This window comes from Thermobia domestica, chromosome 1, assembly GCF_964235325.1.
Source record: "Thermobia domestica chromosome 1, izTheDome1.hap1.1, whole genome shotgun sequence".
NCBI lineage: Eukaryota > Metazoa > Arthropoda > Insecta > Zygentoma > Lepismatidae > Thermobia > Thermobia domestica.
In genome coordinates, this window is record NC_137454.1 from 18,223,249 (window position 1) to 18,239,817 (window position 16,569).

The 16,569-nt window shown below is 37.3% G+C and overlaps 2 protein-coding genes across 2 annotated transcripts in view; one reads left to right on the top strand and one right to left on the bottom strand.

The window, feature by feature from the left end:
- Positions 1 to 6,421, bottom strand: part of LOC145683679 (neuralized-like protein 2) — a 54,120-nt gene extending 47,699 nt beyond the window's left edge. The window contains exon 1 of the mRNA XM_081755035.1: positions 6,271 to 6,421. The gene's annotated coding sequence lies outside the window, so the exon portion shown is untranslated. The remainder of the gene's footprint in view (positions 1 to 6,270) is intronic.
- Positions 1 to 16,569, top strand: part of LOC145683671 (1-acyl-sn-glycerol-3-phosphate acyltransferase alpha-like) — a 368,125-nt gene that overhangs the window by 144,868 nt on the left and 206,688 nt on the right. The gene's annotated exons all lie outside the window — the stretch shown is intronic.

The window sequence follows — 16,569 nt, forward strand, 5'->3', positions numbered from 1 at the left end:
ACAAAAACTAAGATAGGAAAATGTCATAGGACGCATCACATGGTGTTGTCGTGGTGACCCACAGCCCTCCTTCAAGGGGGCCCAGGGGCCAACTTCAAATTTTCAAATGGGAACATGTATTGAATCATACCTCATTCAATAGTCCTTGAAATACGAAACAACTTTTGTAGGAAACAATTTTCGATTTGGGGCACCGTTTTCAAAATGGCCGCAAAAAGTCCTATATCAGTTTGAAGTTGACACCTGGGCCCCCTTCACGGAGTTTCGTGAGAGTCACCACAACAATACCACTTGATATGCTTTATCATCGTTTCTATCTCAGTTTTTGTTTCATCTCTCTATTCTCAGCCGTTTCTGATTTAGGCCTATACGCACTGGACGTTTTATCTGATACAGGACACTTTTTGCGGCCATTTTGAAAACGGTGGCCCAGATCGATAATTGTTTCCTACAAAAGTTGTTTCGTTTTTCAAGTACTATTGAATGAGGTATGATTCCATACGTGTTCCCATTTGAAAATTTGAAGTTGGCCCCTGGGCCCCCTTAAAGGAGGGCCTTGGGAGTCTCCATAACAACACCATGTGATGTGCCCTATGACATTTTCCTATCTCTGTTTTTGTTTCATCTTTTTATTCTCAGTCATTTCGGATTTATAAGCACTGGGCGTTTTATCTGAAACACCCTGTATATATATATATATATATATATATATATATATATATATATATATATATATATATATATATATATAATGCCTTTGTTAGTAAGCATAATAATAAACTAACACTCAGCTTTTACCCTAATTGGATGATAATGTTCCAGGTATGATTACGGCAACCAATCTTTAACAAAGATCTTTAGAGAACGAATAACATGTAAACAATATTTGTGAAACCGAAGGTCTTCATTACTGTTTAGCTGCACAAGGACTGATTGTAGAAATCATACCAGTAATATAATTATCCGATTAGGATTTCCAAGGCACATAAAGGTAATCTGAGCAAAATACGCCACATATACAGCGATAAATGAAAGACTAGACCGAGATTCAAACCTAGGTCTCCGGCTTACCGTGCCGATACATCAACCATTACGCTACCCAGCCCACTCCGTGAACAGGCCTACATTCTGCTTTTTATCTCGGCGCTTAGCAGCTTAGACTCATTCCATGCAACATTTTATATTTTATATAGAATTCATAGACACGGAAAGTTCGAACTACAGTGGAATAAGGATGTGAAATACAAGTAATTTGATACTTCACTGTTATAGATATTTACTACACTTAAAGAAGTATAAACCGTGTTACTTCTTAAAAATGTGAAAATTCAGTAGTCTTTGGAAGTATCTCATCTACACTTCCGTTTATGAAAATTGCAACATCCAGAACGAATGGCCCGGCTCATACGGCCGGCAGAGTCCTCTCGTGTGATATAACACAAGATCAGTGCGTGTCGCAGGGAAGCAGAAGATCGTGGTCAATCAAAATGCAAAGACGTAGACAAGTGCCAGTATGCCTCGTCGACGTCAAAGGGCATAATATACGCAACTGAGTGAGTTCGAACAGGGCAGAATGATCGGTCAGCGAGAAGTTGGTTTGTCGTACCATGAAATTGCTGCTTGTACAGGGCATGCTGCGACGACAGTGATGCGTGTGTGGAAGCAGTGGACAGAAGAGATTTGTACAAAGCGAAAAGCAGCGACTGGATCACGCAATGTAACCATAGCACGGGACCATAACGAAATGGATAGCGGCATCCACAGTATTGACTCAACGTTGGGGCACTGTCACGCTGCTGCCATGTTTGAGTCGACTGTTCGACGTAGTTTGCTAAAGCGGGACTGGTAGCTTGTATACCATTGCGACGGTTCCCCGTAACTAGAAATCAGAAACGCAAGACTGATATGGGCAAGCGAACACCGTCATTGGCGTACTGAATGACAAAGTGTTCCGTTTTCGGACAAGTCCTGTTCGAACGCATACGTCGTAACGTGAGGAAACATGATACATAATAATAATGTATCATTATTATGATTGTATAATAGTATGTTTCTTCTAATATCGCATATGAAACTTGTTCTCTTCTACAATATACTCACGTAGATTGTACAGTCCGCAGCAAAAAAATCTACATGAGCATATAAGTTTGTGAAACGACGAAGTCTTTTGCTCCAAAATAAGTGTGCAGGGGAGGATGCCAAGGTTTCTCCTGGCGTGATTCCTGCCACTTAGACGTTATGTTGATTTTCTTCGATGTTAGGCGTAGTTTCACAATAAACTTACATGTTCGTGTTGCAGGTTTTTTTGCTGCGAACTGTACAAAAGCTACATGTTTATTTCATGATTTTCTTCATAATTACTTCAGTTATTTAATATTCTTGCGCAGCTGAGTAATGAGTATAAGCATTGTTTTTCTTTTTTTTTAGTATTTTGTACAATTATATGGTCTCCAGAACAATTCGTGGTAGAAGGAAGTATTCCACATTTTCAATGTGAGACAGAAAAAGCAGTTAACGTTTTCACGATAAGTATTTGTTAAAAGTTTAAATGGAAGGCCGTAATGATGGAAGTACCTTTTAGCATACTGTACTGTTGCTTTTTTTTTCTTCTTCTGATGTAACCTGGATATCTGTTCATAGTTGATGATACTTCGAAGTTCTCGCATAGGATTGTGAATGCTGATCGCTGGATCATTATGAAGATATTTGTAGATCGAATGATGTAGAGCAAGTCATGTTCTTGTGAGAATAGTAAAGAAAATAGGAAGTAGTTTCTTGCTAAAGTATAGAGTTTATAATTTGTAGAAGTACCACAGCTGAACATACTAAGTTCATGTACATGGACTAATATTTGGGTGAACGTAACTCAATCTACCCAAAATTTTGGCTTTTTCTTTCCTGTCTGGTTTTATGCTGCGAAGCTTTCTCCTCTTTATTTCACAAATATCACTTCGAAACCAAGAATTCGACGCAGTGTTGGAATACAGCAATTTTTCCTTTGTTTAAGCACTATGGCACCATTCCTAACGGGAAGCTCTGACAAGCTTTAGTCCTTTTTCGATAGAAAAAGTTCAACATACCTTTTCAGATAAATATATGAGACGGAATTAAAAAAAACACTTGTACTTTCATCTAAGCTCCACTGTTAATCGTGCGCATAGGAAGCACATGCGTTGATATTTAATTCCTTTTAAATAGTGTGTAATAGAAACTTCGAGAAACACTGTAAATCTTGGCTCATTGAAACAGCTGTGTATAGCGTTTTAGAATTTGAGAAAGAGTTAAAAAATAAAAAGTGACTAGTTATGTACTTATATATTCAATGTATATATTTTGTATAATCTCTTGACGTTGTCTATTGCAACAAATGTTGTTTAACGACAATAAAAATATTCTATTCTATTTTCCAAGTATAAAGAAACTAGTTTATAGTACCAACTACTAGGAGATGGTGGGAGTATCTTTCCGCAGAGCATGTCTTCAGTGAAGATCGCACGTTAAGCTGTAGGTTCACATCTCATATAGTCACAGTGCTGAACGGAACTCTTGAATTCAAACCTACTCCATTCCAACATATGCATAGAAAAAGGAAGTCTTTTTCTCTATCACTCTTATCAAGAATCACATTTGCTATATTCTTCCTTCGAAAACTTACATCTTCACACATATTAATCGACGTCAATCGGTCGGAAGCGTAGTTTTTCCATTCCTAAGAGTGGAAGGAAATCTAGCATTCTTGCCACTATGTCCACTGATAAGGATTTTGTGTTTTGAGGATTGTGGAGCTTTGGTAAGCAATTCACGCAGTAAGTGGGAGGAGAGACCCGACATAAACGCACGGAAAAGCGGGAAGACCAATAAAGCAGAGCTTTTGTTCTCCTGTGTCGGCCCTATGTAGGGATAGGTTCATGATAATTTGTATTCTTGTTTTAACTTTTGTATGTCTGTCTGTTTGTATGGGTTCGGAGGACATTTGCGTTTCGATGTACCCTTACTGACGCACCTACTTCATACTTACGTCCTTTGCTGCTGCGTTCTGACCTGACTTGGTTAAATAGTTTTCGAGGATTTTAGTGGTCATTTAGCACAGGTTGGGTGCTATTTTAAAGTTTGTTCATGTTTTATACTCAGCCATTCTAAAATCAATCTCCACCCAGTAATTCGACTTCTCCTTAAGAAACACTTTCGTTCTTCTATGGGAGCAAGAGTGCACTTCATGCTAAGAGTTGTAAGTGTCCGCCCCCCCCCCCCCCCGCCCAAAATAGGGTGGTACCCAAAAAAACTAGACTCAAGGACAGTTACTAAATGACCACAAGTTCCAATCATCAATTTGGGAGTTACATCACCTAAACCACCTACGCATACAACAAATATTGGTGCAGATTAATCATATCTGTCAAATTTAAAAACTTGAATTTTCTCGCTTCAAATGATTCCGTAAGACGTTCTGGACAATTATTACCCTGGCACATACACAAATAATTGTGTACAGATTGGTAAGTTGCAAACTGATGTGCTCTGGAAATCATTACGAGCTGTATTATATTATTTGCTATCCTCCTATATTCTATTATTTCCGCGAAATTCAATCATAGACCTAGCACCTTCGAATTTTTTTCTGAGTAGAGATACATTCATGGGAGCAGATTAACTTTACGAGGACTTCTTGTTACGGTTCCGTACGTATGCGATAAAAATGACTGAGCCAAAAGTAGAAACGAACTCCTACTAGGTTGTCACTAAAAGTGAGAATGCTGTATAACAGAATCTAGGGAGGAGCGAAACAGGGACCCCGCGTTTCCCAAGAGCAGGCGCGTCGGCGATGTAGGGTATGCGAATAAACGTTAGTGCAAAAAACACCTGATATCGCACAAAATCACACAGGTTACAGCACTTGCAATGGTTCAGACTTGTTACCCTATACTTGTAAGCACAAAATACAGGCTTCCTACATTGTGCAGAAATATTCCACAAAGGAATTAGAATGTTACACAGTTGTCTTCATATGTACTCAATTATTTTAACCCCAATAGAACTCTCGTAATGATTTCACACTTGTAAACATGAAATACTGGTTGGGTTCACTCGAGCAGAGAAAATTTTTAGGTAAAATACGACGTATAACATTTTTTGTGAAAAAATGAATTTTAAGTGATAGTAAAAGTATTGTATACGCAAGCGTTCTCTTCCACTACGCTTGTTTATATGTCTACCCCGTCGCTGACGTGCCTCCTCGCTAGGGCTCGGGCCTCTCTGCTGCGCCCCTGCTCTGACTTGGTTAGATAGCATTTGTGCCTTTTAGTGGTCACCTACTGATCACCTATCACATATTGGCACGTGTTTTATGCACTGTAGTTTTTATGCCACACATACACACTGTATGTATACTAAACTCTCCTAAAGTTAATCTGCAAGTGGCAATGGGACTCCTCATTGGTGCATGCTCTGTTAAAAGAAATACAAAGCTTTAACCTAACCTGAAAATGTAAGAATTGTGTCAAAAATTTGTAGAACCTTCTGATCGAGTAATGCCTACTGGTTTTCTATATTGTGGTAAATTCAGGGATAAAACTGGATCTGAAAAGGTGGGGGGTCGGTAGGTAGCAGCATGATGCCACGCCGTTCTCCCTTCATATCACAGCCCATTGTATTCGTTTAGGACCTGGGCGGACGCCTTACATATTCTTTCGAGGTCGGAGAACGGAGTCACCCTCCCTTTTATCCATGGGTAAATCAATCCGACAGTGGAATTTAATATCATTCATAACTCTCTTTCATATGCACCCACTCACTCATTTTAACCGTGAAATTACCATTTTATGATGAACTATTCTGTCAGTATACAAATATTTGCTTACTTTGTATACCCATACAAAATTAGAGTCTATATCCCAGAGTGTTGGAAAAGAACATAAGAAACTGTTTGATCACAAACCCCATACCCATACACAGTCAAGGGTCTGCCGGCTAACTTCAGAATACTGTCCATACACACACAGACACAATCGTAAAATTCTGAGCCAAAATAACTCAGAAAATGCCTAAAATTTACTTTTCCCCAATGGCTGTGCGTCTTAAAACATTGTGATCATTCCATTACTTTATTTAGTTAATGTCATGTGATGAAAACTGAATATGATACCAGTGGAGACCAGGCATAGCCTTCGAACGAAATATAATACTTGAAGTAGAATAGATTACACACACTAGTAATATAACTGAAAATTATTAAACACAAACTGACAAAGAAATAATTAATACCATACATACCGAATGACATCACTATCTGATCATTAAAATAAATAATACTACAAATGATATTATTCATCAGCACTCCAATAAGCACCGAAAAATAATCAACACGGCTAATATGGCCAGAACACATCAGCAGTGTGAGCAGAACATTTTTATACTTGACCAAAACATGAACTTCTTGAATTCTTGCTGAACTGAAACGAAAGAAAGAAACAAGCCAACTCTGATTTAGGATATGAAGTTCTTGCAAAAATAATCTTCTGCCTTGAAAGTTCGTGTCTTACATGAGATTTATCACGTTCATATTCTTCATGGCACACATTGACAATAAATCGGCGTGAATATTGTGGATACACACAGCAAATATAGACTGCCCATAAATCCGTGCAAAATGAAAATGTTGAGTGAAACGTCCAGATTTTACTTCAGAACTGATGGGACATATAAAGTGCGGGACAAGAATAAACGACAAAAAATGCCATTAAAATTAATGGCGTTTATGGTCGTTTATTCTTGTCCCGTACTTTACACACACAATTTCTTGTGGGGATTCTTTGAACAACTTCCACAGCAATAGGCCCTACTAGATAGCACTTTTTTTTTTTCACTGAGCAGGGCACATAGGCCATACTTTGACATGAAACCGAACTTTTCCATTTTCAGCATTTAGCACGGATCTTATATTCAGTGTACAAATATTCCGGCAGTGGCTAGTGACTACAGAGCGTTTTGTGAAAACGAAAACAAATCTTTACGCTTTTACAATTCGTTTTCTATTTATTATTATTATTATTATTATTATTATTATTATTATTATTATTATTATTATTATTATTATTATTATTATTATTATTATTATTATTTCCTTTTTGTCTGGGAACGCTAGTGTTGTGTTTATAGAAAGCGCGTCCAGACGATAGCCAGTCGGGAGATTTTGAATTTAGTACAATGAAGCCGTCATAAAGTTTGTGGTCCCTTTGGATAAGACAAAGCTAAACGTTGCCATACGCAGTGCCTTCCTTTCCCTCGCCAATTTTTCTCTTTCCCTTACATCAATGCAGGGGCGGATCCAGAGGGGGGCGATCGGGGCGATCGCCCCCCCCAGAAAAGGAAGCTTTCTTATTTTATATATATAAATAAAACCCATCCCAAAGTTTGGAGCCCTTAAAAGTAGCAGTATGACAACCGACCGTCCCCCCCCAGAAGTCGGTCCTGGATCCGCCCCTGCATCAATGTTTCTAACACTGCCGTGTCGTGACAAAACGCTGTAACTTTGGCGCAGCAGTTTTGCGAAAAAGAGCCGTAAAGTTTTCATCCGAAAATGTGATCTGTATCGTGTAGAACCAGTGTAACTAGGCAATAATGGTCAACCAATAAATTTTCAGCAAATTTAATCACACAACATGCATTTACGTAACTTTACATGCAACCACGTGTTTCCAAAGTCAAGATACACTGGTTCTACACGATACAGATCACATTTTCGGATGAAAACTTTACGGCTCTTTTTCGCAAAACTGCTCCGCCAAAGTTACAGCGTTTTGTCACGACACGGCAGAACAGTGTGTGGAGGGGGAGGTTGTGTCAAGATTTGGCAACAGTTTGTGTTCAATTTATTGCCTGTCAATTAGTTTTCAAGGGAGAGGAAATCCAAACAGGACAGTATGAAAAGAAACCTCACACGGGGGCGGCATCGCTTTATGAGCAAGTGGCTGTCTTTAGACTGAGGCTACTATGCCTTAAAAAAAAAAAAAAAATGCGTGTTGAGACATGGGAGCGAACTACCGTGGCACTGCTGCAGTGTATCCAGCGGCTTTTCAAAGTTGATACTTAGATGTTATAAGTAGCCTAATCTGTTTGCGATTAATAAAAAAGAAAGAAATTATACAGCATAGTAATTATAATGAGTAGTCACGGTTCACTATTCTTGCAGTAATGAAGACGGGAATTACCAATGCAAGAATAACAACTGACAATTCAGTGAGCATAAGATGGATCACTCAGTGGCGTAGGGAAGGGGGGGCGGAGGGGCCGGCCCCCCCAAAGAGGTTCGACAATGTACTTTGGTACTTTGATGTTTGTAATTTTTTATATATTTTTATGTTTATATGTTTTTTTGTTTGTAATTTTTCTATATGTGCCTATAACAGCACTTGGGCCCCCCCCAAACACACATCCTGGCTACGCTACTGGGATCACTAAATGTTCCCAGTGCTATGCTAAACGCTGCTTGAATAGTGTGGCGTTGCCAGATAGTATTGAGTGTTTACTGATGCCAGGTAATAAAGGGAGTAATCATGGAATTCTGTTTGGATACTTACTAGAGAAATTAGTTTTCGACCCTTACCGCAATCTCGCTTCTCGAACTGCAACGCTAAAATCCAGGAATTTTCTTATTGTGACTACTACAGTAAAACGTACAAATTTGGCAGCAACGCATTAGGTTTTCTGCGCAAGTTTCGTCTAAAAATCTATTTCCTTAAATGTAAATTAATATTTAAATAAAACATGAAACATAACACAAAAACGGTCGAACAATATATCTGTTTCATAATGAGATCGTTACTTTAAAATACTTTAGACATAGAAATGAACATTTCATAAAACTGAGCAGTTCTAGTAAGATCTAACAGCAAGTGCCATCTTGTGTGCTCATTGTAAAACGAATCAAATATTTTCTTTTATTTGTTACAGTTTTCGATATCAGGAGACACAACCAAATGAATCAGTGTCCTGTGCTCTAACTGAATCATTACTCTATCTTATAGTACAATAGTTATAATATGTATCGTTTCATTGCGCAGTAGTTAAGGCAATGAGCTAAAATATGTACTGACTTCCGGGTGGTGATCCACCTTAATACTGTGCATTAAGCAGATTGTATAAAAAGTGGCTAATTTTTATCGAATTTCGTTATAAAACAGGGGCAACCTGTAAAAGGCAGGCAGTGGCGGATCCAGGGGGCGATCGGGTAAATCGCCCTCACCCAGAAGAGGAAATATTTTTATTACATATATATAAATAAAACCCATTCCAGAGTTTGAAGTTCTTAAAAGTAGCTCTAACTGGTAAGTAGCAATATGACAACCCAACGCCCTCCCAGAAGTCGGTCCTGGATCCATCCTTGAAGGCAGGAATACCTATGTCAATGACTAATAATTTAATTTAAAGTTGATAGACATCTTTCGGGATTGACTCACACCTATAACTTGTATGTGTAAGTTTAAATCAAGTCAAGGTTAAGACTCAACAAATCTTAAGAAGCTTGTGTTTGTGTATTACGAATAAATGTATGTTTATGGGTTGACACAAATTCTTTTCTTGAGTTTCTGGCAAGAAAAAATTGAGATAGTTTTCAATCGAGAAATGTTAAAGTCATCTCCGTTGGTCAAAATGTTCTCTTTTATGTCAATACTCAGAGTGAGCATGTAACAGTGTTTGTAGGCTTTCTTCAGAAAATTTTCCTCGACTGACGCAGAATTTCCCTTTTCTTACAAAATTTTCACTAGTTTGTTGAATATCCAATTCTTATCCGAGAATATTAATTTAGTTATATTAAAGGAAGTGCCAAGCACATTTGTTTTGTTCATTTGGATTTTCCTCCTAAGTTTACTTTTGGTTTTTCCTTTACTTATTTTTAACAAGGGGGCGCGGTGGCTCTGTGGTAGAGCGTTCACCTCTGGTGCTTCGATCCCTGGTTGGATCCCACCTCGCACCAAGTGGACTTTGTGGCGGACAAACAATGTTCGTGGGTTTTCATGGGGTTCTCCCATTTCCTACCACGTTATTCATTCCACTATTGCATTCATTTCTCATCATCACCGTCTCGTTTACCTAGCCAGCATATACGTGGGACGTAAAACTGGAAACTTTATTTTTAACAAAGAATACACACAAATACACCCATCCAAAAATGGGTGCAATTTATTCTACTTTGAACACACACGCACATATTACTACTGTATTGGTTTATTTCTGAAGAACAAAGAATAATTTAAGCATTTATATTGGTCAATCAGTCAGCTAGAGAATTTCCCTGTATTTTTTCCTTTTATCAATAAATCCTCTCTTTCTCTTTTTGCTAAATTTAACTATGATTAGGGAAATTTCGATTAGGGAAATTTCTATCAAAGTACGAACACAGGCATGTAATAACATGTTGCCAAATATATAACCTTTCTCCGTCTGTGGGAAAATTCCACCCACTCGCAGATTGGCTAAACTGGTCCAAAGTACATGTGGCTGAAACTCAACCAATCAGGAGCGGGGAAATAATTTATACTTCAGGTTTCATCTTTTCCTTCTAAAACATAGTGCAGAATCGGCACATAATCTACTATAGCCTTTCTATTTCAAGTGCACTCCTAATGGCGCTGCTGTCGATTTGTGTTTTCCCGTATCACCCTCGAAAGAGGAGGGACAAATTGCTGCGACCCGAGATCTTTTAATTATTAGATGCGGAAGCGTTGCCACAATGGAATTTTACGGACTTCGCTGTGTTGTGTATTGTTAGCCATTCTAAGTAGTCTACGATCTTCACTCATGAAGACCACATGATTGAATTGCAAATTAGCAGTACAGTTGTCATTCACTTCTTTTCCTTAAGCAAAGGGAGGGTTTCCTCCGTCAGAGAGTGGCGGGGATCAGTAAGTAGGCCAGAAATTTTTACGTTGGGGGGGGGTGTTCAAAATAAAAGGCGGGATGCGCTCAGAATAGTGCTATAATTTTAAAACAAGCTCAAACAAGAAAACAGTATATTTTGTTACGCAACTATTGCAATACTACCAATATTATTACTACTACTACTAGCACTAGTACTAATACCACTACAAATAATAATAATAATAATAATAATAATAATAATAATAATAATAATAATAATAATAATAATAATAATAATAATAATAATAATAATAATATCAGCTCTTCGCAGTGGTAGGTTCAATAAAGTAACTTCACACATTTTATCATTTATTATTATTATGAAACTAAGTAATACAGTGAAACCTCTCAAAACAGACATGGGTGGAACACGATTATTTTTCCGTAAATGAGAGGTGTCCGTAAAAGGAAGGGTTCTCTCTCATAACACCACACCACACATATTTATGGAATGGAAGAATAAGAAAGTTTGTTTTCTTATGAAGATGTCCACTATTGAGAGATGCCCATTAAGAGAACTTTCTCTTAATTAGGAATTAACGTCTACTATTTTACCCCGTAATTACCCATGAATTGATCACATAGGAATTATTGTAATTATTTTGCAAACTTCTCCTATTATTTCAATTTATTCACCCTCAGCAAGTTTTAGAGGGTGATATTCTTTCCAAAATATTAATTGGGAAAAAAATCCCTCGTTCCATGCTAAAATCACATTCGTTTAGTAATTTATACTGTACATAGTTCCAATTTCATTATTTTAATATTCTAACCCTGTTGTTAACGTTAATTGTTGTAATATTATTTGATCTCTTAATCTCCGTTCCTGCCCCTTCCTGCTACGTTATTGGCTCTGAATATTTTTCATAAGAAAATTATTCATTGATTTAGTTGTTTTCCAGAAATCCAGTTTTTCAATTTACAAGCATTTTGTATCTTTCTTTTTTGTCTTCTTTAATATACCCTAATTTTAATAATCTCTTGGCTCATAGTGGTCTGGTCTCTTGTAAATAGCTGAAAAGTGACCAAAAAATTATCAAAAAGCACACGAAAAAGTGACCAAAATCTCATCATGCCCCTTTCTTCCTTTGTTAATTTCTCCATCACCTCTCTCTTTGTTGTTTCTTCTTCTTTACTTCTTCTTTTTGAGTTTCCTCCTTTCTTAGGTTTTCAAAGTAAGCTTTGTAGTTACGGTAAGCAGACTTAGCACATGTAAAAAGCTTCTGACTATGTGGAACCAGTTCTGGCCTATTTCCGAATTTCATAATCCCAGACATTACATTTAACTTCGCGTTAAGAGTTCTCAAACACGTGAAATATTCAAATTCATCATCTATTTTAAAGAACATACAAGAAGCATAACCCAAGACGAACATGATGAACCATACAGACACACACACACACACACACACAACGTTCAACGGAGCGTTAACTATTACGAGAGAAAACTAAAAGTTTATTATGATAGAAGAAAGAATAGACACAGAAGGGTTCTCAACCCCACCTTGAGAGCTTAAGCATCCACCAACCGTCCACTGTGCTTTAGAAAGAATAAAAGCTGAAGTGAATGTGGCAGCAAGTACTGAAGCTTTCAGAAGAGTAATGAGTAACAAGTTTCTGCCTTTTTTCATTTGTTTTTATTTTTTTCTTAAAAAACTGCCAATGCAAAACAATCACACGAAAAAGTCACTTTACCTCTCAAAAATGTAAATTTTAGTGAATACACCACTTGCAGAGCAGGCTCGAAACCAGCCACAGAGCTTTGGGGGGCCATGAATATGTTAGGAGGGGTCAAGTCATTAAAAATTCTCTTAAAAATATCTAAATTGTGCATTTTGTATTGAGGTCTGAAGGAGACATGAAAAATTAAGGGAGGGCCAGGCCCTCCCTAGCCCCCCTTTGGTTGCGAGCCTGTTGCAGAGTAGTATTTACAACTGAATCTGGTATAGGCTTATTACTATATTGTCACATTTTCCTTATTGAGGAGGAGGTAGGTGAAAGACGCTCAAGACGCTACCAATTTCAGTCATTTGCATCTGTCTACCAATCTCTTTTCTTGGAAACGACCGCGGAGCCCAGGAGGGTAGGTATGAGCGGGTCTGTTTTGTCAATTGTTTCGATCGAAACACCGCCCGAAATAATGAGGTCATGTGGTTCTCGAAGCCGTACAGGAGAACGAGGTCGCTTCGTATTTTGAAGTGAAATAAATAAATAAATAAATAAGAAATTCCTTCTTTCCTAAACGCTAAACCCATTTTCTTGATGTAATAAATAACCTATATGATACTGATTGATACAATTGGATTTGGGGGAGTATTCCTTTTCCACCCAGAGGTGTGTGTAAGAAAATTTGGAGGGGTGTTGGGGGGTGTAGATTACTCCCTGGAGGGGATGGGGCCCAAGCATGTTTTGCATATTTTCCAAGGGCACAAATAGTAGGAATGGATGAGATTCTACACAACAATAGAACCGTGGGTAGACTGAGTAAACTATTTTTTAATTGGAACCAACTATCAGTAAGGCTGGTAATTGTAAACCCTTCCCCATTCCCTCTTGTATTGGTTTTCTTTTATGCCACCCTGTTGTAAAACTAATTGCTTTTTTATGACCCTGTTATGGATAGATGGTTGAGTAGGTGATGTACCGTTAATTGCCAGACCGTTAGCTGGTCAGAATGGTTCCGGGAAAGGTTGACCGTTAGGAGGGGTAGGTTAGTTTCTAGAAAGGTTGTTAAAATATGCATAGCATACTCTTGGGAAAAAATAGAATGAGATCTTTTTTATTTAATTCAATAATATTATCTATATTAAAAATATGATCACTGTAGTCCCTGTAGTAACAGAGAATGGTACCTGTACCACCATGTAGAAACAGAAATTGACCCCCAGAAGAGAAGTTTTAATTCTTTCGTATTATTTTAATTCAATCATTCATTTACATGATGTAGAACAGCTATGCTGCGATCATATTAATTATTTGTTCTTTCGCTTCGATACGAAGCTCATTTACATAGTGTAGGACAGCTATGCTGTGATCATATTAAAGATGGGAGGGAATAAACTTTATTCATGCGGGACTTGTTTTCTTTATTTGTACGGTCGTGAAGATCTCGTTTTACGGAGTAGGTATACTCTTGCATGATAGGCTATGCTGCATACAGAGCATGGTTTTCGTACGTCTTTCTCCAGTGAATTCAGGAGACTAACTGAAGTTTTCGTTGGATTTATGGAAACTGGTTGGGTGGGAGCGAAAGATGGCATTGTGGGTAATGACCTTACAGGTACGTGTGAAAACATGAAGACAAATACCATAGAACACCGATGCCGCGCCGGGTAGACATCACAAAATGAGGACAGGATAATAGAAAACAAGTTTGGTGCCGCGGTGGGTGAACATGAGACAATGTCAGCGGAGAATACAAAAAAAGATTGAGATTGCGGTAGGTTAACATGTTGAAACCCTAATGCCCTTAGTCCCTATGCTAATTGGAAATAGAAAAGAAGTTTGGCGCCAAGAATGGTGAACACGTGATTACCTCGAGGGTATGAAAATACTTTAAATACGGGTTATAGTGGGGAATATATATATATATATATATATATATATATATATATATATATATATATATATATATAGAAACATCACGCATTCTTTTGAGAAAGAGGAACCTTGCGAAGTTGTGACTGAAGCATTATCCAATGTTGAAACAGAAATATACGAATCATCGTCAGATGAAGAATATGATATTGATGCAATAGAATAACCAGTGCTAACAATTTCAGAAACACCAACCCCATCTCCACTTGTATTATCAAGAACATCGAGATTTTGGGGTTTAGACTGTTGTCGTAATAGTCAAAAAGTGGATCGTGAATGTATAATGAAGGCTATTGAAATATGGGATTTCAACGATACATTAATATACGACGGTTGTAGATAAGGATCCTACCACGATTTTGCTCATGATTGTATGAGTGTGGCCTCCAAAGTCATTGGAAACCCTTGCATGGAGTATTACAGCAAGTCCTAGTGTTGAAGATGTGTTTATTTGTATGCAAACACGCATATTATTGGAATATTAACAACAGAAAAATAGCATGAAACATGTGCGGAATTATTAAGTGATACAGACTATCTCCCGAAATTTTCATAAGAAAAGACAGACGGAAATCGGACATTCCAGGCTGAAAAAATGTATTCGAATAGTGCTAGTGTGTTATGTGTGTTATGTAGTGGTGAAAACATTAATGTGAATTGTGTATTAACAAGTATAAAAGTATACATACGTAATAATAATCCAATTGAATGTATGGAATGCAAATCAAATCTTCTTCATGATTGTACTCATCTTCATAATACTGGAACATTTGCAGCGAAGTATTTATCTCTTGATAAAACTCTTAGTGAACTCTTTGAAGTGTTTGAACAAGAACATAGTGAAATCTCATTTATATGGTTTATGCGTAAAACTTGCGATCTTTTAAAAAATACAGAATTTGTTGGACAAATTATACCGTTTTTCATTCGGCACATAAATGAAATTTCACTACAGCCATTTCGCGCCAAAATAAACAGTTGAGTGAAATTTTAATTTGTATGAATTTGAAAAGTTCCTGATAAGGGCAATAAATATTCTAATTATTGAAGTAGAACAAAATTCCTCCGATTTGTTGTTTTCTGAATGTTACACCGTCTAACTTAACCTGGAGCCTGACAAGCTTCTTCTGAGACATGTAGGAGACGTTAGTTTGCGACACTGTTATTCAGTATTGTGACTGAACTTAAAACGGCCAATTTGGGAGGGAAACAGTCATTTCGTGTTCTATTGCCAAACACTGTTGTTTGCGAGAGAAAGGCTTGTAGTTCTCTTGGAAATAACTCCGAACTTGTCTCTGCATTTGGTTTCCCGTTCGTAAGAAGCAAGAAACTTCATTTTACATATTATAAAATGTCATTCTGAAAACATTTAAGCAAAGCAAATAGCCTAATATCAATTTATACTCAAAGTTTAATCAACCAATTGGTTGTACTTAACAAATAAAAGGCTTTTGAAATTGTGTCCCGTCCGTAAGATTTGATGTGTCCCTTCCCTAAGTACTACCCGACACTAATAGAATTGTTGTTTAATTGCATTTAAATTTGCCTCAAGAGGTTTGGCTTTTACTTTTAGTGCCTTCACTTCCAAAATTCTGAAGTATAATCAGATTCAGACTCCATTGACGATCACCTTTAAACAGAGCGGATGAGGGTTAGTGATGTTTATTCGGACTCTCAAGAAGGTGAAATTGTACATGTTAAGCAGGGTTATATTAGAACATTAGAAGTTGCAGAGCTACTGCAAATACAATGTCACATTTAAATGATGTGACGCAATTTTTGTAAGACGTTTCGACTGCATAATATCATTCTGTAATTTAATTTTGGAAGTACTAAATGCAGTTTTACTTACTTTTAGGATAATAGTTAAGATAAATGCAATAAAGAGCATGCTAAAGGATACTTTATACATTCAATTCTTTTGTCCCGTCCGTAAGACATTTTTGACCCGTTCGTAAGATTAGTTTGTCTTCGTTTACAATTTAATAAAAGTAGTTTTTTTTTTCAGTTAAACGTAGGTCAATATGTAGGAAAACATGCACCACAAATCATTTA